Genomic DNA, 16,996 nt, shown 5'->3' with positions numbered 1-16,996 from the left:
CAAGGGGACACTGGTTTAGCCTATAATGTAATTCGCAAAGTTTTCTGTTGCGACTGAAGTATGGGAAACAGTTTAGCGTGACTGAATTATCTAGCTATAACGCAGCACGCATAGAACACCGATGTAAATAGGCTAACTATTACATGTGGTGACTTGTTTACTAAGGCCTTACGGCCATCATCCTGGTTCGTACCGGATTTTCACTGGTGCGACGAATCGACGAATCAATGATTGATTAAATGATTATTTTATGTTGTGATTGTCAGATTTCCATGAACATGTAATTGAGATTGTAATTGAGCAAAATTTTGATCAAATTACAATTACAATTACACAAAATAGAAATGCTTCAATTACAATTACAATTACAATTACATGAAAAATGTAATAATTACATTCAGCTCAATTACAAATTACAATTGATCCAACTCTGGTCAGTATACTTTCAGAATTTCACTTTCAAGGTAGAAACGCTCTGTGAACCGCTCAAAATCCCGCCACGGGCCGTATGTTGCCTTCCCCTAATCTAGCACCTCACCTTGGAGTTATTCTTGAATAGTGGTTACGTATACCACATCATGCAGAGGATGGATTCCGTGGCGATGTTTCAATCCTTTTATTAGAACATATTACGAAAAAGACACTAAAAATATATATTTCACGCGTCTTTACACTAATTTGCTGAGACTGACAACTGGCAATCCACAATATTTGGAAAACATTACGGCGTCACCCTGCTGATTGACCTTACTACTCCAACTTCTTTTTTTTTACAAAACATCTCTAAACAGCAATATCTTTGTATCATTAAGCTAATGGCAATTTGGCAATTAAAATGAGTTTGCACAGTATAGGATATTTCATCTCGGACGCCATTCTGTTGGAGTGACTTTCGAAGTTTTTGCACTTATGAATCAAAACTCCTCGTATATTTCCCTAAATTAAAAAAATAACAAATTAGCATACCAATCATTTTGCAAATTTGTAGGTTTCGCGGACCACCAGTTGAGAAACATTGGTATATGGTATTTTTTACACTTTTATATGTAGGATCTTTGACCTCTGTCGGACCCCCTTACGTCACCTAAATATTCCAGTGGTTGCTAAAAAGGGGGTAAGGCAGAAAACGAACTACAATGTCATTTGCTGAGATTATCCATTATTATTTACATACAGATTAATCCTGATGCCTTGCCTGCTGTTAACCGTGAGTATTTGCTTTCTTGTTGCGACGGTTCCACAACTTATTTTGCTATGACCCAAAATCATACCTATTGAAACATAATTTTATCAAGGCTGTGTCACGAATAAAACAAAGTGAGCATAGCTTACTTATACCAATATCTATTGTCATGTCTCGATGGCGGAGCAACTGCTTTATTGGGTAATGACTGCTGTATTTAGTTGGCCTATCAGGGGTTGCAAATGAGTGAGTTGCTGGAATAGAGCCTTAACTATCTTTGACATTTAGTGTACATTGTTCAATTGCAACGGCTTTATGACGAAGCATCCATCTGAAAAAGAAAGGCATTCATTGATTTAGACAGAGGTACCATCTTGGCATCATGTGACTCGACTTTTAGTAAGTTTATGGCCAACTAACTATCGTTTTTTTGAGTAGTTCTAGTTCTAGATCTAGTTGCAGATTCTGAAAATTCAGTTGTTTTAGTTCTGGTTCTAATTGCACATCTGAAGAAAAACAAAATTAGTAGCCGAACAACTAGAAAATACGTATCGTCGCTCTGCGTGAATTGAGATACCGGTGTTCTGTTGAATGATGTTAGTGCAGCCATTGGTCGCTCGGAATCATCACTGCTAACAGTGGCGTAGGAAGCGCGCCAATGGGTTTTTGGGGTCGAAATCTCGCTCATGTCAAACTCGAAACTCGGTTCTGTTGAAATGTCGATGCAATATCTGATATTTCTGATAAAATAAAAATAAATGTGTTGCCTGTGAGAATGAAATGTAGTTCTGTACAGTTCTTAACCTTTGATCAGTTGGGAACCCGTATGTCACAGATGGGCAACAAAATTTCTGAGAATGAATAAGGCAGGAAATACGTTCGCGAGCCAAGTCAAAAGTTTGCACTATATTCTGCGGTGTATTAATTTCTAATAATATCTAAACTGAAAGCACTGAAATACGTTGTTAACGTCTGGGTAGATGTGTTACTATTCGGCAATTAGTAAGTTCGAGTTAAAGTAAAAAAAAATTATTTATCCCGCGTATTATTCAAAACATTGGCAAACGAGAAACATTGCTAACTCTTTATAATCACATCAACCCCTAGACAAGTCCTTCCATTTATAACCCAAAATGTATGGGATATTACAGATTGGTCGCCATCCCGAGCGGTGCGAAGCTTGGTATATTCGTCCTTTTGTTTTGGTAGTTTCACTGGTAGGTTTTCCGAATTCGTTTTTTCGCAGCCTCAGACGACTGACTGCGTGCGTTTGTCATAATACCGACATAAATAAACACATGTTATATTGGATTTATTTTTAATATAGATTAGGCCAGTGCTCTTCAACCTTTTCGACGTGGTACACCCTTTTAACGTTTGCTCAAAACTCGTACACCCCTGTTCATTAGGGGTCTTCAAAAATGACTTTTTTCCTCAAATCGTACTGGCTACCTGATAAAACTGTTAGGTTACCTAACTTAAGCCTACACACCAAATTTGGTTCAATTCCAACCAGTAGCCGCATGGCTACGGGAGAAGAAAGTTTCTATTTATTATATAAAAATAAATAAGGAAAAATGTGAAATTTTTCTGTTGTCTATAAAAATGATGTTCTTCAAATTTGATTCAATTCCAACCAGTAGAAGCGGAGTTATTGCCGTAAAAAAAATGGATTTGAATAAAATAGTATTTGGTCACAGAGTTTATTCACAGCCAGTTAGGCCGCCCGCCACGCAAATTGGAATTTACTTCGCGTCAGCCCCAAAACAGCATGACATTACGAACGATAATAAACCTAAATGTAACAGTATTGGGGAGAAAGTAAGTAAAGCTACTGCTGCAGAAGCGGTAATTCAGATCAGCGATGATAGCAGGCGCACCAGCCTACTGCGTATCAGGCCTGCCTCACACCACACACACTCGATAGTAGCACATGGGCTGGAAGAGATGTCAGTAACCTCAGATCGTATGCCGCTATACACAGTCTATTGTCGCTAATTGGCATCACTAATAACAAAATACTAAATTGCAAATGTATGGCGAAAGATTGGATATAAAATCGGCATTTTAAAACAAAAGGGTTTCGTCACTACGTCACTTCATTCATGTGCATTGCGGTATTTATTAACGCCGGGTAGGAAGTACCGATTCAAGAAGTCTGAGCTATCGCGGCGGTTTCCTCAAAAATCACTCAAAGACAAATGACTATAGCTCAGACCTGGGCAAAGTGCGGCCCGCGGGCAAAATGCGGCCCGCGAAGCCATCCTGTGCGGCCCGCGAAAGGTTGCTTGGAATTCTTAACATACAACCTGCTTTTTTAACGATGATGCGTGGACTAAAATTTAGGCTGTATCAACTAAACAGACAATTCGTTTGCTTTGAAGCCTGTTCATTAATATGTCACGACTACGCTTCCTACATACCTTTCATGCGTATTCCAGATTCAAAATAAAGGCATTGTGGCAAAGTATGAGCAACAATTAAATCCATAAGAAATCACTCTTTCCATAGTTTAGGTCAAACCTTCTTAGTTGCGATTGTCACATTACGCATTATACGGTACGAGTTTCAAATCGTAACGTGAGGCGTTTCCAAATCTGTAGTTGGTAAAACCAGTCAATCAGTGCTCGCCACTGCTATTTGACTCATCATCATCATCATACCTAATATCTATCACCCATAAAGGGTGAAAGTTCATGTCAAAAAGAGGAAATCGAAAGCTGAAATTCATAGAGGGTTTAGCGCACTAATATTTGTATACTGGAGTTAGGGGTAGACCCGTCATTTTAGTTTTTGCCAATCATGTCGGCGGAAGTAAGGGTTTGAATTATGACAAAAACACAAATCTCTCGGTCAAGAGAGGGCGAACTTCAGGAAAACTGCAGACTTCGCTCAACATCAAGGCTATTCGAGCTGCACACTACTCGGAATGCAGCGACCATAGCGACCAAGATTTGTACTATCCCATATACATTTCAGTGCGGTGGCTCTCGAACTGGGGGCCGCGAAAGCATCTGAAGGGAGGCGCGAAGCCGAAGTTAAATGTATTGTTTTCGCGCCCCGCGCGATTTACTTGAAGCTCATAGTATAGTTATTGCTCTGTGTATTGTCCAAATGTGATATTATAGAATTCCCTCATCAACAACTATAACCTTCCATGGCATTAAACCATCCGTTGGATTGGGCGTGAACATTTTCACTATCATGAAGCGGGGCGTTCCTAAAATAAGTTCGAGAACAACTGTTTTAGTGTCTTAATAGAATAACGTCGATAGGGGTTTAAAAAGAGTTAAAAACGTATCATATTTAACATGGTTTCGAATCATGACGGCAGATAGCTATTTCATTAATTAACCGCCACTTTCTCATTAGCTAACATCAACACTGAGCAGCATATATTAACAATATAATTTAGAAATTGAAACACATTGGATAATATAGCTAAAAATTTCCACTCGGCCCGCCAACGTATTTTCTACTTCTCATTTGGCCCGCGGAGTAAAATAATTGCCCACCCCTGCTTTAGCTGAACACATGTTTGTTAACTGCATACTTTTCAACACCAAACGGAACCATTGGTCTATTGCCGACGGCTAAATGAATGGGAGAAATATTTGCTTATGACATCACAATCAAGCGGTGTACAGTATTACCCAGGGATACCTAGAAGTCTAGGAGTTCTAGATATCCCCGAGTATTACCTTTGAGATAACATCGTACCATATTGCTCATTAACCTGTGCGTCAACCTGTACTGACCCATAAACCTGCCTTTGTGATAGCTAGCCATCGGCTCATTGTAATTCGGATCTGGTACACCCCTGTACACCCCATCCGAGTGGTACACCCTTTGCAAATTCTGGTACACCCTAGGGTGTACGACCACCCCGGTTGAAGAGCACTGGATTAGGCCACCACCATGAACAAATAAACACCAAACAGCGTTCAAAGTTAACGCAATTCCGGTTCAATTTATACACAGCCATATTTTTAGTACACATTCAAATGTATAGGCCCATTTAAAATTCCAAGCAACTTTCTACGGTCCGTATTCTACCTGCGGTTCGTAAAATGCACCGGTCTGCCCTTTGCTCATCTACAAGTCTTCAGGAAGACCCTGATTTTCAGTGAATCAAAAAAACAAATGTCTACCACATTACAAAATGACTACGCCTGCACATTCAATACATTACTAACATTTTTAAAAAATTTAGAAAAGTGAGTTGTTCTTAGTTTTAGTTTCGGATTTTCAAAAGTGACTATTTCTAGTTCGATAGCTCTAGTTTCGGATTTTGAAAATTGGGGAGTTATAGTAATAGTGGCAATTTTTAAAAATTGGCTAGTTCAAGTTGCGGTTGTAGTTGAGCTCTTTGAAAATCCAGTAAAAGTACAAGTCTGCATGTGCCTGGTATGGACATGCAAGCGATCAAAATATCTCAATCGAGCCCATGAGTTGGACATGTCTGTTTTAGATGGATCACAGGAAAACGACCCTGGTGGCAGTCAAGAAGCATGTTCGTTAGAACCTGCGGAAACAGGTATATAACAGGACCGTAACAGCACTTTATCAGGCCTCACACACGTTGGTTTGAGCCCTCCATAGGCTGACAAACCGAGCTACCAGGACCGTAACAGCACTTCATCATCCCCCACCCCCTAAAAAAGAACGTTGATCTTGGACCCCCTCAGACTATGCGCTTTTTGCCGTTACTTATCAGTAGGGTGACATTTTGACCTGTGAAGATTTTGACCTAAAAATCTAACTTTTGACATTTTTTGACCAAGTTTGACCTAACGTATGTAAGTTGGGTGTTTTCCCACATAATGGTGGAATTGTACTACTTATCTTCATTTCTGCTTGGAACTGCCTGTTCTTACGAAGAAGTTTGGCCCGATGAAAAAAAATTTCCTCAAAAACTGACAAATCTATACATAAAAAATATGGCAAATTTAGCAAAATTTGTCCCAATGAAGAATTCCAGTAGTTACATTACGCATTATGGAAGAAATAATAAAAATAAATTGCAGCACAATGTACAACGAAAGATACTTTTCTAAATTCTCGGTTGGAAAGTGTCTGTCCTTACTAAGTAGCTTGCCAGGAATGAAGAAAAACGTTCAACAGCCGCAGTTGTTGGCTGACAACACTGAAGTTGTGCGTACGCTACTGGTGACAAACCGTGTTTTTTCATTCTGGTACTGGTGTCTACATCACAGTTTTTCATCATGGGCGTCTTGGTATAAAAACCAACCATGCAATGCCCACGCAGACTTGCTTCAGTTGGTACATTGCGGTACGTTGAGCATAACACCATGTCAACCTATTTGTTTCATTTGAATATTTAGTATTCACAATGAGTAGACAACGGGCCATGAACAACTGTAGGCCTATAAAGTAGGATACAAGCTGTATAATGTCAAATGATAAGTGCACCGACAGTGCAAACATCTACGATACAAACGAAATGCAGGTTGCAAAAAAGTTGGGACTTTGTGAAAATTTTTGACATTTTTCGACATGTCCAAAAATCGGCGTACTTGGGCTGTTTAGTGAGTTAGTTGATGACGCTTAAACGCGCTGAGCGTAAAAATTTCTAAAATTCATGATTGAATTGAAATTTTTATTCTCTGTCTGTTCACATATACACATTTATCGGTAACAGAGTTGAGTGAGGTGTGCTGGAGAAGGTGGGACCCCCAAAATAATTAAACATCTTCGGTCGGACTCGTTGGTATAATCACTTCGCTACGTGATGCTTATTCCGTGACCTGCTATCTGCTATGTCAAAAGAAATTGAAATTGCCCAAACTTACTAAACTAAAAGACGCACACCATTTCAAATTGGTATTTATTTACTGGCTAATAACATTTCCATGCGGGATGACCTTTGTCTTGTGGGGTTCAGATAGGGTTGCCATATGTTCTCTTTAATTAGGATTTGTCCTCTTTTTTATCTTTTTGAAAGTGTCCTCAAAAGACACCCAAAAGGCCTCTGATTTGAGAATTCGTTCCTCGTTTTGGAAAATATGGTCAAGCGTATGTGAAAATTGAATTGTGATATACGAAATCAGTACCTAAGTGATGGGACGGTGGGTCTTTCGGGAGTAAAGCGAGAAAGACTTTTTTCTAGGCAACCAAGGGAAAATATTATAGAAAGTGGGTATTTCGGGAGTCGTGTCTGAAAGAGGACCTTTTTTAATCAACCAACTACAAACTCGGAATAAATTTAACAATTTTTCCGGGTTTTACCCGTGTATTCTAAGTCTGATTTTTTTACGAAGTGTCCTCTTTTCAGATTCCCAAAATATGGAAACCCCAATCCGGGTGTGTAAAAGATACCACTTCAATGAAGTTTCGGAATACGTCGACCCAGAAGGTCTAACAATCAAAATCGGAGGATGTTCTGTCACATTTCCCCCTGGCTGTTTTGAACAAACACAGCAAGTGACAGTATCAGCTAGCATAAATCCGAAGACGTGGCCTTGCGATAAAGTCGGAATCACGCCCACTCTACACATCAAGGCGCATGACTTGAAAGTACCTGCAGTCATTAAACTGAGTACATGGTGCGTCAATGATGATAAGGGGGACCTGCCTGTTGAAGTGCTACATTTTGACGAAGATAAGAAAGATTGGAACATTATCCACACGTATCAACTTGCACAGTCACGAGAAATTGAATTCCAAACCCCGCATTTCAGTGATCTATTGGGAGCTTTGTGGAACTATTTGTTTCCATCTTACGTCCTATACCCTACCGTTTGTTTCTATAAAGACCAATTTGCTATTGCCACAGTGTTGGACGATGAACTAGCCAAGGAAGCCTGTGTGAAAAGAATAAAAACTGAAATTGGTAAAGACGTGACTGTTCGTTCTTATAGCACTTTCTACTGCAAATATTCCAGCTCAATAAAAAGTAGAATATTTTCAGAGCAGTATAAACTTGACTTCGCTTTTACTCCTGCCGAGGTTGAGCATACAGTTGACCATGTCATCCAAGGTCAAGGGAGTTTTATATCCTACTCCACGGTGGAAAGCAAGATGGAGCCGACACCGGTCACATTGAGTTTTCAGGTCTTTAAAGATAAGACGAGATGGCATAATCACGGTATCAAATACTTCTGGCGACCTGACGACAGAGCTCCGTCAACTTCGGAACAAAGTGAATCAAGCTACCCTGAAACTTCGACAGGAAATATTAATGTGGGCGGCGATATTCATTTGCATTTGGATGCTAAAAAAACAATAGGCACTGAGAACCACGGGACGATCATCTCTCACAAAGAAGACTGCCATGATGTAATCAATTCAGGAGAAAAGTAATTATGGACTAGGAGTAGGCTGTTGTTGGTAAACATGTTGTAGACTTTGTGTCGGTGTTTAGGATGACCCGAGTCACCGCAAACGAAGTTATCAGAGCTTAGTTTGTGACTAGCATTGAAATGCCAACAGCAATGCAGTCCTGTGCCAGAGGACGACGGACGGGACGTTTTTTTTTAATCGTTCAAACTCCTTAGAAAATTTCAAAAATAATATAAAAATATAACAAAAACGTGTAATAAAGACCAATATAAAAATAAACAAAAACGTGTAATAAAGACCCCGAGCGGGAGAAAGCCCTATTGTAAGAGAGGGCTGCCAAACGCCGGCGGTTACGGGAAGCCGTAAAAAAAAACGAACGGAACGTTGACTCAAGGAGACGACTTTGTTTTATTGTTTCCTTGAGATCGTTTATGTCTTCGGCCGTTGTGTATCGATTAATAAAGCCCATATGTCTTTTGAATATCCATGTTCCACAATTCGCGCTAGTGTATGCCACTCAGGGCTTTGGAGCCGGAGCCGGAGCCCGGAGCCGGAGCCCCGGAGCCGTGCATTTTTACCGGAGCTGGAGCCGGAGCCGGAGCTCTATATAAAATTCAGCCGGAACCGGAGCTGGAGCTGGGGCCAGTTATTTGAGGGGTAGCTCCGGCTCCGACGTATTTCATAAGATGCTATCATATATTCAACATCCATATCTGCCGAGTTCACCGAATTCAACAGCAAACCTTCGCCAAATCAAGAATCTTTTCCTCTTTGGCGCTAACCATGTTCCTGGGGATTTAATAGTAGAGTAGTCGTATGTTCAATGTTGAATTTTCATACATCAGAGCCGAACCTCGGTATGCTAGATATGCCTGTGAATATTGTGGGTATTCGGCATACCCGCAATTTCATCATCAGCACAAACTTGTTGGCCAATTGTATACGGTTCGAAAATAATTATCAATATGTATTACGCGAAAAGGGAGAGATTATAAAAACATGATTTCGTTGGACATTTCGATATGACGAGCACGAGCCGAGAAATTCCATCTCATCGTTGCTATATATGAATCGGATAAGCAAATACTCGTTTTTTCGTTATAGTTCTTTAGTCGGGCCGCGAAAGTGGACAGTGTTATTGCGAGTATGTAATTATGAATACTAATTGCAATTCATTACTGCGCATCATGGTCATTCACTCCTGTAAGGATTTTCGAGCTTAAATAGGGGATGACAATGACAGAAGAGTAGGCCAAAACCCCACGGTATTCTATGTTGGAGACAAACTACTAATTTGATACGCGATTTCCAATTTGTAATCATCTGTTTCGTAAACTTGCAAATGTGCAATGTGCATACTGCATAGTTGAATTCGTTATTGGCATGGCGCAATGTGCATGGCGCAGTGCTTATTTCGATTATTCGATTCATTTCAACGGGAAAATATTATTCCGATAAACTTGATCGACACCGGATGGACTGGTTACGAGTGCACCAATATCGAACGTCAAACCATAGGCCATTTGGTACAAATCGAATTTCTATTCATCACGTCGTTATATCCGCCCATTTTGCCCCTACTACAGTTACAGTTGAATAATAATCGCACATTTGAAGATTGAATTGAGCTGTATGGCCTAATGGCAATGAGTACAGTGCCAGTGTTAAAACGTCGCATCAGAATTTTAATGCTGTGGCACGGAGTAAAGTGCTTTTTTAGTTTATTGTAATAGACGACGATTTACTAAAAATTTGACAGGACCCTGGATCTGCCAATGCGTCGAAACTGATATTTTAGTCCAGTCATCAACATCCCAAGTGCCGCGGCCAGACTAAACATATTTTTGGTTGGCCTAGCGACTTCACAATCTGAGCAATTCAATTACGATAATATAACATAATTTCGATAATATAATGGGAAATTAGCTCGCGGGCTACTCAAAGCCTTGTCGCGGGCCACATATGGTCCGCAGGCCGTGGGTTGCTCACCGCTGATATAGACAGACACCTTCGATAGTTTTCAGAGCCGGAGCCGGAGCTGGAGCCGGAGCAGTGGTAATAATGCTGCTCCGGAGCTGGAGCCGGAGCTGATGTATGATAGAAGAAAGCTCCGGAGCCGGAGCTGGAGCAATGCAAATTTACGGCTGCTCCGAAGCCCTGATGCCACTGTGGTGGATGTGTGGACCGGAGTAGGCTATGCATGTCGGTATGCTTGCTCTTCGGCTATATCGATTATCTGCTCTGACTCTTTCTTCAAGTTCGTCCCTGATAAAAGAAAAAGATTTCTTCGTATATTTGACATTCTACGTACATGTGCTTCATCGTGTCATTATCTCTATTCCGCATATTCTGTATTGGCTTTTATTCGGTATATTTTTCCCGAGGGTCTATTTTGGCTTTTTTCACTCTTGATCCTGTAAATACAGCTTTGGTTATCTGATGAAAATCTGTTGATTATATCAATTATCATTATGTACTAATTTAATGTTCCAAGTGCTGTAATGTTTTAATTTTATCAAAGTATTGTGATGTGCATTTGTATGAGTTACCAAGAACAGAATTTGAAGTAAACATTGCATTGTAGTTCAAAGAAGCAATATCGCAGATTTCACATAGAAAATTATAAATACAGAAGAGGAGTCAAAATCTGTAGGTCTACACATCATTTTCTATGGCAATTGATTCAACATTTCTATCCGCTCACAAAATGATCGCTCATGTATATCATTTTTATGAAATTAAATTTTTAACTTGGCCGAAGAATCTATATTTCATAGGGTTACGATATTTTGGGATCCGCAATATCACCAAAGATGAAGTAACACAGAAGACCCTTCTAAATCAAAATGCAGCAATCGCACTATATTTAGGGGTATTATATTTTTCATAGTTGTCTACTTTCACGAATATCATGTACATAAATAAACTCCAGTCATACATGTAGGTATTTACCTAAATACCAAAATAAAATGGCATCAATTCAATCAGTTTCACGTCAACTCAATATCGTAAATTTGAAGTAATCAGATGGAATATAATATTATATATTTATTTTAAAGCACATTTATTTTTTGTACGATTTTCGCCTGCAAGCAATTTAGTGCAGTTTCTCGAAAGGTTCCAGCAATTTTCTGGTATAATATGTTCATCTCATCTGCCCTAATATCTTTCTTTTGTTGTTTTGATGTCTTGGTGGAACGTCCCCCCTTGGTAATCAAGAAGATTATCAGGAAATATATCAAGAATACTGAACAGGAAGTGAACGTTTATTCTCATGTTTTTCCAAGTATTCCCTACGCAGATACGAATTTTCAGACTAACTGTTTGGAGTTAGGTGCTTTGTGATCACCTAAAAAGTTTTATTTCTTACATCGTAGGGTGAATTAAATGAGGTGAACTTCTTCGTAATATGAAATTGGCAGGGCCGTAACAGCACTTCGTCAGCCCCACAAAAACGTTGGTTTTGGGCCCCCAATAGGGTGATAATCCGGAATTCTGGGGGGCTTCGCCCCCCAGACCTCCCTTGTCTCCCCGCGCTCTTTGGGCCTACTTGTCATCTATATTGGCTGCCCGTTTAATGGGCCTCCCGTTCCCGCCTACACGCTCCGTGCGCGAAAAATTTGAATAATTCATGATTGAATCGGTCAGTATCATCGGAGATTGCATATATCTTGCTATCAAATTTTATCCCCTATCTGCTGACGTATTCAGATTTACCGGTAGAGCTGAGTGAGATGTATTGAAAAAGGTAGAACCCCTCAATAATAATTAAACATCTTCGGGCGTAAACCCGTTGGCAGGAACGAAACAGCATTTCATCAGGTGGCAAAAAACTTGGGTCTTGGGCTCCTATAGGGTGATAAACCGACCCCGGTAACCGACCGAACCCCTCATTGATCTTGTTGATCGCTTCTGCCACGAAATCAGCCGTACTACATAGTGTTTAGCGAGCCAGCGCGAAGCGCTAAAATTTTCGATAATTAATGATAAAATCGGTCAATAAGATCGGCAATTGCATATATATTGCTATCAATTTCTTGTACTCTCTGCTCATTTTATCAGATTTACCGGTAGAGCTGAGTGAGATGTCTTGGAAACTGTAAGGCCCGTAAATGATAATTAAACATCTTCGGCGGGCGGACCCGTTGGTATGACTTCGTTACATGATGTTATTTCGTGACGTCCTGTCTGCTGTATCAAAAAATAAAGAATCGGGCAAACGTACTAAACTAAAAGACGCACACGATTTCAAATTGGTTTTTCTTCACTGGCGTATAATTTTTCCCTGCGGGATGAAATTCGTTTTCTGAGGTTCAGATTAGCAAGACAGGAACGTTCGGCGCCAGTCATTTAAGCGCCTGGGCTATGGATTTTGTATATATAACGAAGTTTTCGGGCAGTCCTTTACGGCCACGGTTTTGACGTTTCCGATCGTTCTGGCACACTTCTTGGAGTCGCATGTAATATGTCCTAAATCGTTATAAGTCTTGGTGGGTCGTGTCGCGGTATTGGCCAACGCTGATATGTTCATTTCTAAAAATATTTCGTGATCTTTTCTTGGGGTAAGAGTACCCAAAAATCATGATATTTTGCACTTTGAAATCGCGCACCTAGCGCGAAAAGTTTTTTAAAAGTTGCATAAATTTTCAAAAAAGACTCTATAATTTATACTTATTCACCAAAAAATTTTAGGCCTCCTTCGAGCTCGCCCCCCCCCCCCCCCATTGGGGGTTTTGGGGTGCGGCAGTAACGGTCCTGGAAATTGGAATATTTCATACGTATTCGAATGTGAAATCTATCAAAGATTCAAATTAAGCTTCTCATTTGACACGGATACTATAGGTATACCCATCAGTGTTGGGATGAAGTCACTACCTTTGCGTCACGAGTCATCTCAAGTCATTGCAGATTTTGACTCGAGTCAAGTCAAGTCAATCAATTTTAAAAGTTGACCAGAGTCAAGTCAAGTAACTCATATTTTGAAGTGACTCGTGTCAAGTCGATTTAAGTCAAGTGAAGTCACGAGTCAAGGCACAATTCAAGTCAAATTGAATTTTCGAAGTATGAGTAATGATTTAATGTCATTATATTTTGCTAGCTGTGTGCAAGACATGTTAATTAATCATTTATTTCAATCAAATAACGAATATCTAGTTCAAGATATTGCAAAAAGACGATGTGTTCCTCACGCAAACGTATAACCACTAATAAAGTACGAGAGTAGCTGTACAGTTACATACTACAGTCAGTTCTTATCAGTCAAAATATAGGACCTATTAAAAATCTTCGAGAAGTTGAAACAAATTGATATGGTACAGCCGACACTACCCATCTACACACCCGTGAGAATATAAACGCACACAATATATTCGTGCGATTTATATCGTACAAGAGGATTGGTAAATGTGAGCACTGGGCAACTTAAGCTTTGAGCCGTCTAAGAGATATGGACATATTGCTATTTAGAATAATTTTCTACCTTGCGGTCAATTTATTTGTGATCTAACAATGGAGGAACCTTGTGACGTACAATCAGTGAATGACTGGTTGTTCTCACAAATGACACCGGCGTATCTCGAACAATCCGAACATACACAAGATAAAGTGATTTATTTAACACAGCGGCGCAAATATGAGCCGTTGTTTTGATATTAGCAAGATTGCGTCGAAATATACTCTTCACAGAGACGATTTCTGAAGGTCTGTGACCTGCAGAACTAAAAATATATCATTGTGCGATGGGTATGGATCCATTCGTTTGACGCTAGTAATCTGCAAGAATTTACGTTGCTGATTGTCAGAAGCGGCCTCGGACGGCTTTAGACATAACTAATATCCCTCATTTTAGCATTCATATAAGAAAATTGACTATAACTATTCATAGAAACCTAATAGAAACAAACAACAACGACTGCCGTCTATGGCATATTGGAGCCGTATACGGATTTTCAGAGCTGCGGTTGGTTTGTTTGTTTTGTTTTTATGGTATCCATGGTGTTTGTCGACTACTATGGTCATTTATACCAGGCCGATATCTTTCATTTTATTCCGTAACTTCCGACGTATAGCGCGGCCCACTTGTAGGCTTTTTGTAAGCAACCACTTGCGCGGATGAGGTGGCGAGGAGGAGCCTAGATAAACCTCCAATACTTAGGTATAGGAAATCTGAAGTCGCCCTCGGTCTGACTCGAACCCACAACGCATTGGTGTTGCAGCCGCGGATTATACCACTGCGCTATCTCGCCACAGCTGCGGTTGGTAATCACTACTCTAGACCAGCGGTTCTTAAATGGCGTTCCGTGCAGCACTATAGGGGTTCCCCCGGAGGTCAATAGACATTTAACCCATGCATATGATTTTCCGTGATTCGCCATTTCGACGATCATGGGTTGTAAGTAATTAGGTTCCATCGGTAGTCGAATTCTGACAGATGCAGTGTTACGTTGTGTGCAGTGGCGTACGCGGGGAGGTCGGGTTCGAATTCAAAACACCGTCCTTCTGAAATGACAATTCCATCATCAATATTTATAAGCTCATTTATAATTAATATAAGAATAAGCAATTGTTATCATGTAATAAAATTCGATCAAAAACTCGACTCAGACGCAGCGAACGTCAGAGTTAGCAAGACAATCAGCGAAAAATATGGCGCGACGGGTGGTAATTCAGGAGTAGAGATGCGAGAGATGACCTTTTTATTTTATTTTTTTAGTCAACACCACCAGGGCTATGGAGTCGGAGTCGGTGAAGTCGAAATCGGAGTTTGGCTAATTTTCGCTTGATGGAGTTGGACTCGGAGTCGGAGTTGTGGAAACTGTGGTCGCTGGAGTCGGAGTGGGAGTTAGTGAAAATGACCCCGACTTCGACTTCGACTTCGACTCCAACTTCTTTTACCATGTAAACAATTTCTTTTCAAATATATCATTTAAAATACTAATAATAACTATATTAGGATTTTTATGTACTATCAACCACTGCTATTAGTAACGATACAGATCAGCGGCGACCAGACCGTGTCCCGCAGGCCAAATGTAGCCCGTGAGAAGGTTTTGTGTGGCCTGCGAGGTAATTCTCGAAATTAGATATAACATCAGGTAAAATTGCACGGCTAACCAAAATTTGATCAGCCTGACCACGAAATTTGATGATAACTAAAACACCAGTTTTGACGCATTGGCGTAACCGCAGGGGCCAGCAACATTCAGCGCAGATCTTCATATGTGACCATAAAGTAGAATATTCCGTAGCAGATTTATTTGACTTGAAATTTTTCTTAGCACTTCGCATGGTTTACTGTCACATATCTTGCATTTAGTATTGGAAACCCTCCTAGAAATTTTATCTACGCGTAATTTACAGAATTGAGTCCAACTATAGCATACTCATTAGGAGATAACGTGTCGTCCAACATGCGACCTCGCGAGGAAACATTTGCGTAAAATGACATAGCCATGTTTTCCGAAACCGCCGATATTATTGCTATGTCTAAAACATCAAATAATCCTGTCCTAGCCAAATGAGCCCATTGCTTTACAGAGGCAACCCCCAATATGTGAAAGTAGTATATTGTTGATCGAATTCATTCATTACCTTTGTAAACAGTTCTTGCTTCGCGCGACCAGGGCATGACTGCACAGTGCACACTGTATACAGTTGCACACTGAGTTTTCATGACATAATTGTTATCTATTTTAAAACGTAGTCATATAAGTCTTGTTTTCAACGTTACCTATCGGACGACTAAAAAAAGGTTATCAACATTCAAGTTGCCCGCGCAATGGTTCGTAAATCTCATGCGACCTTCGGCCGAAAAGGTTGGCTATCCCTGACATAGATAGAATTGAACATTGTTTGCAAAATACAATTCAGTTGCATAGAGAAAGGTGAAAGCAATATGCATCTTCGCGATGCAGTCACAAATTTGAAGCAATTTTTGTAATTATACCATGATATTGTGACAGAGCAAATATATCGTCTGGTTGTAAAATTGATGTAAATATAACCAAACGCTCCTTCATAGTTGACAAAATTGAACATATTTGTGGTGTGGCTTAACTGCTTGGGTCGAGGAAATGATTAAGAAAGACTGCAAGTCCCAATCCTTGAATACTTGACTAAGTGCATGTGGACTAGACATATGCTATTCGACTACTTGGATCGTGCTCACAGCAGTGGCATAACCTGGACGATTCAGTCAATTTTATCCGTCGTACGTGATCGCTTGATACCATCAAAATCTGCGTGATTTGTGGCCCTTCCATGTCGATCTGCTGGCATTACGCCTCGTCAAATATAGTTAATGATTGCTCAAATGTAATGATTACTTGCGCTTATTACCACGCATTTAGTTATATTCAAGAAGATTCTCCAGTGGGGTTGGCGAACGGACTTGTAGAACTCAAGTGGGACTGTATCTGCACTTTTCCATTTGCAGCAATGCGCAGCATGCGCGAGATAACGGCCAACTCGTATCGCACTAGGAAACGATGTTTTCTAGGATATATGCGGCCG

This window comes from Botryllus schlosseri, chromosome 4 (assembly GCF_051294905.1).
Source record: "Botryllus schlosseri isolate E-star chromosome 4, Bs_hap1, whole genome shotgun sequence".
NCBI classification, from domain to species: Eukaryota; Metazoa; Chordata; class Ascidiacea; order Stolidobranchia; family Styelidae; genus Botryllus; species Botryllus schlosseri.
This window is presented reverse-complemented; position numbering follows the sequence as displayed.